This window comes from Pelodiscus sinensis, chromosome 1 (assembly GCF_049634645.1).
Source record: "Pelodiscus sinensis isolate JC-2024 chromosome 1, ASM4963464v1, whole genome shotgun sequence".
Taxonomy (NCBI): Eukaryota; Metazoa; Chordata; order Testudines; family Trionychidae; genus Pelodiscus; species Pelodiscus sinensis.
In genome coordinates, this window is record NC_134711.1 from 119,081,549 (window position 1) to 119,095,161 (window position 13,613).

The 13,613-nt window shown below is 43.5% G+C and overlaps 1 protein-coding gene across 3 annotated transcripts in view; it reads left to right on the top strand.

Annotated features, from left to right (window-relative positions):
* Positions 1-239: 239 nt before the first annotated feature.
* The window catches only part of RASSF8 (Ras association domain family member 8), a 130,044-nt gene continuing 116,670 nt past the window's right edge, over positions 240-13,613 (top strand). The window contains exon 1 of one of the 3 annotated variants that reach the window (XM_075898743.1): positions 240-753. The gene's annotated coding sequence lies outside the window, so the exon portion shown is untranslated. Of the gene's footprint in view, positions 754-815; positions 1,744-13,613 lie in introns of those variants that run through there. The other 2 variants (XM_006127671.4, XM_006127672.4) reach the window with 2 other exon arrangements.

Consider the following 13,613-nt stretch of genomic DNA (forward strand, 5'->3'; position numbering starts at 1 on the left):
GCAGTCGGAACCGAAGTTCTCCTGGAAGGGTGAATGAAAAACAAAGCCAAGCTGCAGGGACGCAGCGAGCAGAGCATCTCCTCCTTTCCAGCGCTGGCTGACCTGTGACCGCGCCCGGGCAGTTGCACGCGCTCCCCTCCTCCTTCCTTGCCCCCCGCTCCCGGTGCTGATGCAGAGCAGACGGCGGACTCCCAGGAGCGCGGGGAGGGGAGAGACCCCCCCCACCTCTGAGCGGGAGAGGGGGGGGGCGGGAGAGTCTCTCCTAGGGGCTCTCCCGCAGGCACGGCGTGACGTCCTCGCGCGGAAGGGGCTACAACCTCCCCCGCCGCGGGCTGCCGCCAAGCCCCCTCCTGAGGAGACACCTCCCTCCCTGTGGGGCGCGGGGGACGCGGCTGGCGGCGGCTGCTTTAAGAGCTCCCACAATGCCGCGCTGGTGCCCCAGTTCCGTTACACGGTCGCTCTCGAGCCGGGGCAGCCTCCTCCAACCGCCGCCGCCCGGGTTTGCTTCTAGCGGCCGGAGCGCGCTGCCCCCGCCCCGCCGAGGAGGGCGGAGCGAGGCGGCCCCACGCTCTGCCCCGCAGCGCCCCACCGGCCCCCTGCTGGCGGCGCCCGGGACCCTCCGCCCCCTGGCCGGGCTGTGGGGCGGCTGAGGCGCAGCGGGGAAGTGCCCACTCGCCAGAGGACGCGCCTGGCCGCCGGGTCCTGCCTCTGCCCGCGCTCGCCGCCGCCTCGGGGCTGTGCCGGGGCCAAGCTGTAAGTGCAAACTTCTCGGAGCGCTCTGTCCGGCAGAGCGCGGCGCTCTCCGCCCCACTTCCCGCTGCCCTTTCCTCTGTCACTTTTCTCTCCCTGTTTCCCCGCCGCCGCCTCGCTCTTGCATTTGCCCCCTTTCCGCTCTCTTTCCTCGTCCGCCTCGGGCCGCTTCCCTTCGTATTTCCTCTTCTTTTTCTGCAGTTGTTTTCGCTCTTTCTTTTCCCGAGTCCCTCTCCCCTTGGATTTCCTCTCTCTCCCACCCACCTCCCTTTTTTCAGTGGTTTTTTTCATTTCCCTCTTTCTGTCTTGCCGTCCCCAACTTTCCCCTCCTCCTTGCCGTTCTGTCTGCAGCCCTTATTATTTTCTGTTTCCGTTTGCATTTTCCTCTCTCCTTGGGTTTCTCTTACCTATTTTTTTCTTCCCTTGTAAGTTTCCTCTCCCCTTCTATTTCTCTTTTTCTTCTTTCCCTGTTTCCTTGCCGTTTTGTTCCCTTCCCCCTCCATCTCCTTTCTATCTTCAATAGCAGCCGCATACAAGTCTTAAAAAGTAAGAGATGTTTTTCTGTGTCCTTGAGAAAAGAGGTTAGAGGCCACATGTACTGAGCAGAGGAGTCTGTGGCTCCTTTATAATTTTCTTTCTTTCCTTCCTTCCTTCCTTCCTTCCTTCCTTCGCAATTAAGAAGATTTTCTTTTCTTTTCTGCAACATGGATTGTTTTTCGTTTTGTTTGGTCTTCCCCCGTCCTGGCTGTGACGATTTGTTTGGTTAATCTGTTCTATTCCTCTCCTCCTGCCCCCTCACTGCTAGTAGAGAAAAAAAAAAGATTAAGTAAATCTGTTCTGCTATGAGGCAGCACATCAGATTTTTAGGAAGAGTGTGAGGGGAAAGCCTGAATGACTCATGAACCCTAACAAGGTTTGGAACTTTAAGGGATAAGAAGATGGATTTTGGTCTTTGGCAGTAGTGAAGATTGTTGTAAAGGTCTACAGATATTGGTATGTGATTCCTTGATATGGAATAGTCTTTTGAGTCCTATACTCTTGTGTGTTAACTTCTTTTGTTTTCAATCAAATGCCATTTTGATGTGACCAACAGAGCCACATATTAAATTGCAGGTCAATATTACTCTTTGATTTGATCCATTTTGAAGGAGGTAGAGGGTACACATTTTGTTGTGCTCTGTAGAATAACACCTGTCACATCTTGCATTTAGAACCTTGCAAAGATATCAGAGCTTGACATAATCACCAGCAATTAATTATATTTACATCCTCGACAGTGTGCTCTACTATGGATTATGAAAGCTGGCTTGTGCTTTGCTATATTCTGCGCGATGTGTAGGCAGCACCTTTCGTTAAAATTGAATATGCCCTGGACTGTTGGGAGAAAGTAAATCAATTACCTATTGATTTCTTTGAAGACAGTTGGTTAAAGATTTTTTTTAAAGTTGATTATGTTATATGACTAGCACAGAACACAACTTTTTTTTAAAGAAAAATGTGTATAATTCATTAATAAAATGCTTACTACTTAATCTAGAATTGAACCAGTCACTTTTAATGTTGGTTATGTAGCATTAACCCACTGTGTATATATTTTCAGAAAATGTCATTATAAATTGATCTGTTGACTCGTTTGTTTGGTTGGGTTTTTTTGTGTGCCGAGGAGGAGAGAGGGTCATGTCAATATTTTCAGCAATTAAATGTTGATTAGATTTAAAATTTTATTACAAAATAGTAAGACTTGAAATTCGAGAAATTGCTTTGTTATGGCTTAGTAATCTTTTCAATGGAAGACAGCACAACAATTCTGTTTCTGCAGGACAGAAATGATTATATCTCATTTGCAGAGTTGTTCTGAAAGGCATACTGCTAAATGACAAAATAATCTATGTATTTCACTTTCTACAGCCATGTAAGAACCTGTACATCCTCTTTTTCCCTTCTCTTCTCCCTTCCCCAAAAGGGAAGAAATTCCCCAATGAAGCTGACCCTGCTTATTTAAACTCAACTAATGACGATATTTTTTTTTTTTTTGGCTGTACAGAGTATGCTGGAAACAAAAGAAAAACTCTGAATGGGATTATAGAAGACATTGGGAATGTAGAAAATGTTGTAGGCAACACATTAGTGAATCTCTTTAAACTATTTTTTGACTCTGTTCATGGGTGATATCCCCAGTAATCTGAAAGCCGTGATTCTGTATCTACTTCTGCCTTGAATGTCAGTGGGAGCTTTACATAGTACCTATCTGGTCTACACATCTGTACCTGAGATGATATTGAGCTTTCCATTCATGTCTATAAATTACTCAAATCATTTGTTGAAAGCAACTATGTGCAAACTTGTTAGTATATTTGCTTAAAAACAACAGTGCCTTAAAATGCTATTTGAGGAATCCTATGTTAGAATATTCCATGTGTGTTCATGTGCCGTATTTCTTTTATAAACTTGCAAAGCAGACTAATTTCACAGTTTTTTAATGGTTTCGAAACTAATATTCATGAGCTGATAGGAATTTAATGTAGGCTTGAGACACTTGGAGACTGAAGTTCTTTTTATCCTCAGAGCAGGCATGCCTTTGACAGATAAGTGCACCCTTCGTCATAATACCCATCTGTGTGACTCAGACCTGACCTGGAGGAATAATGCCATTCTTATTTCTTTCTGTTCAAGCACTGCAGAAAGGAGACCTATCATTCCAGAATTCAGTATGGAGAAATGGGCTATGGCTATCACCTTTAAGGCATACAATTTCTGATCTTATTTGCCTTTGTAATATGTACACTCAGTATGGCCAACTGTAAGCATTTAAAAATTGAGCCATGCCCCCAAAATAATGAGATTAGCTTGAAAATCTTGAGAGAGAGAGAGGGTGTGTGTGTGTGTGTGTGTGTGTATATATATATATATATATATATATATATATATAAAATAAATGCATTTCTGGTTCTTTATATTGGCTTCTGAGCCTGCATGGTGCACTGAAAAGTGCAGGCTGTAATCTCAAATATTTGCTTTTCTGCAAGGTTTAGGATCGGTTATAATATAAATTCTGATGATCCAGTTCTATAACCTTTTTTGGGGTCAGGGACCACAGGCCCACAGGAAAAAGTAGTCGCAGGGCCACACAAGTGAAAAGCGAAAAAGAAAAATCAAACTCTTGCTGTTGTGGCCCCTGACTCAGAAGGAGAAAGATACTCTCCATGTTCCCTTCACACACAAGAGTCTAGGGGGGCCCAGGTTAATAGATTGTGTGTGCACTCTTGCCCCCACAGTGGGACGGTGGAGGGAACTGGAGTGCTGGTGTAGTCTCCCCAGTGCTGGGGGAGAGCCCCAAGCCTCGGGCCAAGTCCAGGCATGCCAGGGGCCACATCCGGCCCCCAGGCATTAGGTTCTCCACCCTGATCTAGTGTTTAGAGAACCTGTTACAGGAATAAATCTTGCAGAATTAGGCCACAGCATTGTATAAATGGAACACCTTTACACTTGAATATACAGGCAGTCCCCGAGTTACGCAGATCCGACTTATGTCGGATCTGCAGTTACGAACAGGGCTTTTCTCGCCCCGGAGGACTGGAGCGGCGGGACGCCCAGAGGCGCTGCAGTCCCGCCGCCCCCGTCCTCCGGGGCGAGAAAAGCTGCTCCACGTCTCCCTGGTCTGCTGGCGGGGGGGGGGGAGCCCCCCCCAGCAGACCACGGAGACGCGGAGCAAAGCCTTGGAGCACGCCCGCAGCAGGACAGCCCAGGCGCACCTGGGCTGTCCCGCGGCGGGCGCGCTCTGCGGCTTTGCTCCCGGTCTCCCTGGTTTGCAGGGAGATGGGGAGCAAAGCCTTGGAGCACGCCCGCTCCCTGCAGACCAGGGAGACGCAGAGCAAAGCCACGGAGCACGCCCACAGCGGGACAGCCCAGGCCCGCCTGGGCTGTCCCACCGCGGGCGTGCTCGAAGGCTTTGCTCCCTGTCTCCCTGGTCAGCAGACCAGGGAGACGGAGCAAAGCCGTGGAGGACGTGGCGGTCCCGCCACCTGCGTCTCCCTGGTCTGCTGGGGGAGGAGGGGTGCAGCTAGTGCCCCCCCCAGCCCTTAGCAGACCAGGCTTTTCTTGCCTACGCCTGGGGTAGAGCAGCTGGGGCGCTGCCAGGTTGGTCCCGCAGCGCCGCTCCTCGACGCTACTGTACCAACCCGGCAGCACCCCAGCTGCTCTGTCCCAGGCATCCTGATTCAGCCGCTGCTGGTTTGTTTCAGCAGTGGCTGAATCAGGACACCTGGGGCAGAGCAGCTGGGGTGCTGCTGGGTTGCTCCAGTAGCGCCGAGGAGTGGCGCTACTGGAGCAACTCAGCAGCACCCCAGCTGGTCTGCCCCAGGCGTCCAAGTCAGCTGCTGAAACTGACCAGGAGCTGACTACAGGAAGCCCGAGGCAGAGTTGCCCTGCCCCGGGCTTCCTGGAATCAGCCGCTGATCAGTTTCAGCAGCAGCTGACTTGGGGACGCTTGGGGTTCTTAAGTTGAATCCGTATGTAAGTCAGAACTGGTGTCCATATTCAGCCGCTGTTGAAACTGATCAGTTTCAGCAGCGGCTGATGCCAGTTCCGACTTACATACAGATTCAACTTAAGAACAAACCTACAGTCCCTATCTTGTACGTAACCCCGGGGACTGCCTGTACAGTCATCTTTAGCTGTAAGGATGACTAAATCTCTTGCTGTTAGAATCCTGAATTCTACCTCAACAGTTATTCCAAAATATTGGAACTGAGGCACCTTAATAAAAGTGGCCTGATTTTCTTTCAGAGGTCTAACTTCAAGTAGCCACAACTGTAAACTTTGCCTATAACTAACTCGGAAGAGATTTCCAGTTGGTGAAAGGAAATCAACATTATTTTCTCCTTTTTGACATTAAAAGATATTTGCCTACTTTTTTTGTGTTTTGGCAGAATATATGGTTATTTCTAGAGGCTATGTCAAGTGGTGTGATAGTCCTGTCACCTAATGTAGGCTGTTAGATGTTGAGTTTGAGCACAGAATTTGCTGAACATGGGACAGGAAAACAGATTTAATTTACAGCCCCCTGAAGTGAACATTCAGTGCACCTCCCATTTACAGTTCCATCCATCTGTAGTGCTCTCGTTCATTTTATTGTAACGTTTCAGTTTCATGTTGCCTCAAATACATGTATACAGTACTTTGTTTGGAATTTGACTGAGGAATTAAGCAGTATTCAGTAGAAAAAGCTTCTGTAAATTTTTAAGGAAAAATGGATTGTTGCATTTTACATGCATAATGCATTACTGTGATCAAATGACCTTTTAATTTAGCTTGTCTTGTTTACTCTAATATTGTGTTTGAAAAAGGGATTATCCCCAACAAAAGAAATCTCAATTCTTCCTACAGTCCAGGATTACTGAACAAAATGTCTTGCTGTGCATAATTGTTGTTGCACTCAGTGTTGTATGATAACTCATGTTGTTCAGCTGTTGATTCCTCAGTGGCATAGAGTTCAAAGAAAGGCAGTGAAAGAGAGCCATGGCAAAAGGGAAAAAAAGAATTTAGTTTCAGTGATCTGTACCATCCAGCTGTTTTTGTATTTTACAGAACTATCCGAGACTGTTCAGGCATCCAGTTAGGACTGACAAGCAATTACATCTGGAAATGGAACCTACTTTGGAGGGACTACTTAGGGAAGCTAGTATTTAAACATTCCATATTTAATTAAGGCTAAGAGCATCAAAATCCCTTTCAGAAAGGAAGGATGAGGCTCTTTGTCAACTTTTGATATAATACTGGCTTTACCTTGTTCTTGGTGATACTGTGCTCTATTTTATTTATTAATTTTGTTCTTTACTTTACATAACATTATTAGAATGAAAAGAGAAGAAGAAAACAGGAGGACCCAGTAGGGATGCCCTCTCATTTCTTAATTTAAATGATTGATTATACCACATGTCCTTCAGCTGTTTTGGATTCCTCAATTATACATATATATTGCTAATACTATAATTGTATTTACATAATATTGGCAATACAACCCAAATGCTCACAAATTTATATATGGATTTGAAAATCAAATATTAATGAAACTCTTCCTACAACCAACATATTCTGCTGAAGACCTTGTGGAACAAAATCTCTCTTAAACATTAGTAATCAGTTAATTCTTTTGTCCTTCTCCATTTTGAACATGGAGAATGTTTACATGTATTTATTTTTCTGTATTGAATTGTATAAGCTACATATTTATCCAATATTTTTTCTCTCAGTCTGTCTTTATATTGCTGTGCTGCTAACCCTAGAATTTTTATCTTGAGTCCTGTGACTTTTATTGGTGTTTCACTTTAAATTCCATGGTTTGGTGTACCTGACTCATCCTTTTTGAGAGTCAGTATAGGTGAACTAATGTCTTTTATCAGACCACTTCTGTTGGTTAGAGTATCATGGGGCCAACATAGCTATAACTACACTTCATAGTTTTTGAACTTTTGGGGTCAGCAACATTAATGATGTAACCTATTCAAATTACATATTTGTCTGTAGAGTGTCCAGTCTCCTACTCTTGGTCCTAATGGAAATTGTGTGCACATTCATGGGCGAACAGATGCAGTAAAGAAGGCATTTAGGTTCCCAAGACTCTTATGATACTTTTTTATGAGAATAAAATACCAAAATAAACTCCATACCATTCAGGTAACTTGAAGTGTTATTGGCCTCTGCTTTTATATTTGTTGGCTTCATTATTTTCATGTAACTTGCATCCCTTGAGTGGATGGTTCCTTCTTTCAGGTGGCTGCGATAGTGAAGTTCTCTAGTATTTTAAGATAGCAGGATTTAACATTTGCTTGTGAATTTTAATTATATATTTTCCCATTGCTCTTTTGAGCGAGTTTAAATGCACAGATGCTGTTCTTTTTTGCCTGAATTTGCCTGAAATTTCCTTGCCTTTGCCCCAAGGTTCAAACTGGTAGTCTGAATTCTTTTAATAGGGCAAATGTATTATTCTGATAGTTGTACCACAAATAACTTTGTGTATCAGCCCTTTCCTTGCAACAGTACTTAACATGTATTGTTTTTGACAGACACCTCTGTGGTTCTGGATCATCCTGTTCTGAAGTGGCTGGGATAGTTTCAGTGCTTTCTTTCACATTTAGGCTAAGTCTAGACTTCAAGACTCTTTCAAAAGAGGCTTTTTCGAAAGATACTTTTGAAAAAGCCTCTTTCAAAAAAGAGCGTCTAGACTACAACCAGTACTTACTTTTTTGAAAGCCGCTTTTTCAAAAAAGTGCGCCCAGGCAGTCTGGATGCTCTCTTTCAAAAAAGCACAGTTGGCATTACATAGCGCCTTTTTTTCAAAGGAGCACTTTCAAAAAAGGCATTCTTCCTCGTAAAATGAGGTTTTCTGTGGTCAAAAAAACTGCCGTGTTCTTTCATTTTACTTTCAAAAGAAAGCGGCAGCACTCTAGATGCAGGGGACGTTTTTTCGAAAAAAGGCCATTTTTTTGGAAAAACCCTGTAGTCTAGACACACCCTTAGTAATTGACAGTACAGCTAATGCTTCAACTGAATTCAAGGGAAATTAGAGAATAATATCTTATGAATATTAGACTTTAAAATCACTTACGTGTTTCAGACTTCTATTTAAAAGGGACTTAGAATTTCTCCAGAAGCCTCTCTCCTCCTCTTCCCTTCCCCCCCATTTTAAATGAATTAAATTATAAAGCCATCATCTGTTCCATAAAGCTGGGAGGTGAAGGGTAGGCAAAACTTCCACTTGCAAAAAGTGTATGCCCATACAAGCAAAACAAGGTAGTGTAGTCTATAAGATAGAGAGCTGGATTGGGACTTGGGACACTTAGGCTATGTCTACACTGCAGAGTTTTTGCACAAAAATGGCCGGTTTTGTGCGAAAACTCTCGGAGCATCTACACAAGTGCTTTTTTGCACAATAAAAAGTACAGTAGATCATCAGAAGACAGGGCTTTTTGCACAAGAGTTATTCCTCTTTCTACGAAGAATAAACTTTTTTACGCAAGAGCTCTTGCGCAAAAAGGCATGTGTGGACAGACAACAGTGCTATGTCCACACTGGCATGATTTTGCGCAAGAACTCAGCCCAGGGGTTTCTTGCACAAGAAACCTCTATCGGAAAACACAGGTGCTCTGATGGCCATTCTGTGAGTGGCCATCGGAGCTTTCTTGCACAAAAGCATCCATGGCAGTGTGGACACTTGTGCAAAAGCACATGGCAGTGTGGATGAGCTCTTGCACAATAACTTTTTCAGAAGATCTCTTCTGTAAAAAGTTCTTGCACAAGAATCCTGCAGTGTAGACGTAGCCCGCAAGCCTATTCCCAGTGCTGCTCTTGGATTACTTTGTGACTGAGAGCAAGTTGCTTCACATTGTTCTACTTCATTTTCTCCATGTGTAAAATGTGGAGAATGAGAGACATTAATCCTTTGTTCCAAAAAAGAGTAGATTTTTTTTTCTGGACAGTTTGGTGGTTGTGGTGGTGGTTTCTTAAGATTGTTCATTTTAATGCTCATACAAAAAGGTTTGAGGGCCTTGACAATAATTAGGCTTACAATCACTGCCTGGCAGCATTAATCCTTATGTACAGCAAAATTAATCATGCCAGCCAGCGGCATTAAATAATTAATGTAACCATTTACCTTACTAGCAAACAAAAATGGAAAAACTCTAGAAGAGCCTTACGCTTCCAAGTCATACCCAATTACATTACCCCCATTACAGCACATACAGGAGATTTTGGCGTGAGAAGCAGTATGATGCGTCATTCTAGAGCCATAGTGTCCAACAAGTTCTGAAGCACTGTAGCCACTATAGTGGCTACTGCTATTGTGAACTAGCCACACTCAACTGGCCAAATAGCCACATGTGGCTAGCATGCTGGACACCATGGCTCTAGAGGATATAAGTAAACTCTTCCGAGTCCAGAGGACCCAAGGTGATACAGGCAAAAGAAATAATGAAGACACAAACAGAAAGTAAATAATCCATTGTGTACATATTTCAGTATTCCTGGGGAGGAAAGTGCAGACAAGGCCATAGTTAATATTTTCTTTTAAACAGCTATCCTGTTAGATGGAAATTGTTTAAATGTGTTATTGGTTAACATTGCTAGCCATACAAGCTTAAGGTTAATATCTGTAGCAAGCAGTATTAACACTAGTACCTAAGGATATGTCTACACTTGCCCCCTAGTTCGAACTAGGGAGGCAAAGGAAGCATACTGAAGTTGCTAATGAAGTGCGGGATTTAAATATCCCGCGCTTGATTAGCATATTCGTGGCTGGTCGCTATTTTAAAAGGCCGGTCGCCTGAATTAACTTGCCGCATGTAGACACGGTAGTCCGATCCAAAACTCCCTTGAATTAACTGTTACTCCTCGTGCAATGAGGTATGCTTCATTTGCCTCTGTAGTTCGAACTAGGGGGCAAGTGTAGACATACCCTAACGGAATTAGCATTCAAATAGAACCATATGTCAGGAAAAGAATGTCTTTGCATTTGCCAGTCAGAAAGTGACTTTTTACTCACCAGTAAGAACACCTTTTTATTCATCAGTGCTGCTCCCTCTGTGTGTCATAGCTGCTTTCTTTGGGCCTCCTCCAACCCCCACTGAAGTCAGTGGAAATCTTTTCATTGATTTCATTGGGATTTAGATGATTGATGCATTTCTGTGATGTGGATTGGACATCCTCTGCGGGCCATGTGTTTCAAATAGTACTGATGAGCAAAGGGATTAATGGAGAGCAGCAGCTCTTCATTGGATTGGAGTTGGCAGCCCAGCTAAGAACTGAAAGAGAAGTGAAACTCATTGGTAGAAACATTGTTCAAAACTCCAGAACTGTAGGCAAACCAGCAATGAATTGGCAAGAGTCTGCAGGAGTGGTGGGCACTTTGGGGCTCTGTGTGGCCCACAAGACATTTTGTTTACCATTGCCCATGTGCAGGGTTGACAGATTCTGCTGGTTTCCATCTGTGGGTTTTTTTTTTTTTTTTTTTTTTTTTTTTTTTTTTTTTCCCCCTGACCAGTTTTAGTAAAATGACATGCACATAAAGCAAGGGCATGTGAAGCAAAGGTGTGCTGATTGCACATATGTGCTTTCTCTGCATCCAATCAAAGCACTTCTCCCGTTCAGTTGCCATAGCCTGCACGTTCTAGGTACACAAGTGCAGCTAATGAAACTACCCTATCCGAGGAGACCATTTTGATAATGACAATCTTGCAGCCCACTGAGCTGAAGGAAGGCCACTCCCCAGCCCAGGTTTCCCATTGCTGGTTTACAGAATAGTCTGACTAGACATTACTGTTTGTAACACTTTCTGTCATTCCCAGGGCTCGACAAATAATACAATCTACTCGCCCGTGGCAGGTAGATTGCAGCCTGGAAGAGCCAGGTTCGGGCAATCTGCGCATGTGCAGATCGCCGGACAGCACGGCCGGCGAGCGGGGCTTGCCACAGTTTGGCGAGCCCTGGTCATTCCAATAGCTAGTAAGATAGTGGCAAGCTGTTTAATTAACTCTTGCTATGCAGAAGTAACTTTCATTTCCGCTTTAGACTGTAGGGGTACATCTAAACTACATGGCTCCGTTGACGGAGCCATGTAGATTTGTTTGTTTGGCAAAGTCAAATGAAGCCGCGACTTAAATGATCGTGGCTTCCTTTACATTTACATGGCTGCTGCGCTGAGCCGACAACAGCTGATCAGCTGTTTGTCCGCTCAGCACGCTAGACTGGACGCTCCCCTGCCGACATCAAAGCCCTTTGTCGGCAGCCCCGGTAAACCTCATCCCACGAGGAATAACGGGGCTGCCGACAAAGGGCTTTGATGTCGGCAGGGGAGCGTCCAGACTAGAGCGCTGAGCAGACAAACAGCTGATCAGCTGTTTGTCGGCTCAGCGCGGCAGCCATGTAAATGTAAATGAAGCCGTGATCATTTAAATCGCGGCTTCATTTGCCTTTGCCTATGTGTCTAATCTACATGCCTCTGCCGACAGAGGCATGTAGTCTAGACACAGCCTAGGTGACACAAAATACTCTAAATCTAGTCATGCTTTGCTTTTCCACAAACAAAAGTTTGGGGGCAAATTATAAAACAGGAGAATGTTTGCCACTGTTGTTGTTCTGCTGAGTTGTGAGACAGTTAATATCCCTGAAAGCTTATAAGCTGTTTTTCATTTGCTTGCTCTCTGTGCGCAAGACAGAAAGCAAAAAGTGCATGCTGAAATTGATTAGAGCATAGTTTCAAGGACTGATGTATGGTAAATAGTTTGGTGAAGTCACTCAGTGTAACACAAGCTCAGGAATTTTGCCACAGAACTTGGACTGCAGAACCACACCAATTCCAGTGGTCCTTGATCCTATAAGAAGGTGAAGAGCTTTTGATGCCTAGCCAATTCTTATTACACTCTGATAGCAATTGACCAAGCAGTGTTAGGAAAGAGACCCATTTTTATACTTATAGAAGTGACATAAAAGAAACCCCTTTCTATTTGGAAATAGCTGAGTAGCAATTTTTTCTATCTGATTTTATTTTATTTTATTTTTTTACAGTGACTAGAAGTTCAAAAATACCACAAGAACAGCATTTCCTTCATGGAAGGACAAGTCTGGTTGCTTTGGGGAGATTTTCAGCTATCTTGTAGATGTTAATGGGCAAAAGGTTTTGGTTGCTTATCTGATCTTTCAGGTTTGCAATCATATTCTCCCTGACAAACAGCTGACTTCAGCATCTGAGCATCTTCCATTGTTACTTTTGTTGTATTACAATAGCACATAGGCCCATGGTCACGCAGCAGGTAGTAGCAGAGTCAGAAATAGCACTCAAGTGTTCCAGATCATTGCCCCATTCTTAGATCATACTATATTCCACTTTATTTATTGTAAATTTTATCTCCCATATATGTTATCTGATAGCAGAGACCTGATTTACCTGTATACTCTGCCTTTTATAATGTATGCTGAATCTTCTTAACCCGTTCACTGTCAATGTCCCCCATTGCACCTGCTATTGGCCTGTTAACATTTTCATTAGGGGACTGTTGGTGTGCTCAGTGTGTTCAGCAGAAGAGTCAATCCTTATTTGGTGTACCCTGGACTTTCAGTACAAGTTTGTTCAAGGTATAGCTTTTGAGATCTTTCTCTTGTTTTCAATGTCTTCCTTACTAGTGAGATCAAGTTTCTTTGCTTTCCTTTAATCACCCTTGGACTCTTCTCAAGTACAAAAGTTACAGAAAGACTGGGCTTGACTCTGCAGTTTCCAAAGAAAACTTTTCGTTATTTCTTTTACTAGGAGTTGTACTTGCTATATATGGACAATCTCTTGAGCACGTCTTTTGTCATGGTCCTTGACTTTCTCCTGTATTCTCTCTTCTTCCTCTGAAGAGACTTGTTTGTTTCTGACTGGGCTTTCCATCCTCCTTTGAAGAAATTCAAGCAAAGAACATTTTAGCAATTTTTTTCTCTTGGGTCCTTCACCTACCTTTTGTGTACTTGACACACTTTTTTCATTTTTTTGCATTTTTAATTTTCCACCTTTTTGTTTATTTTTCAAATGACTTCCTGTAAGTGCTAACTCATTCTGTTTTACAAATCTGTACATGGCATTGTATCTCTTTGTATCCCTTTAATTTTAAGTTAACAAAATTACTGTGCTTTGTAAATGTTTTCTGTATACGTTTTACATACCACACCATAATATTTAATCAGTAATTATGAATAAGAAGTCACATAAATTTGCACTTTCATCTCCCCCAAATTAACCTTAGATCTTGAGAATTAACCTCATACCAGAGTGAAGAGCATTTTAATTGAAGTTATTTTTCAACCTTTGTTGTAGGACATGCTAATAAAAA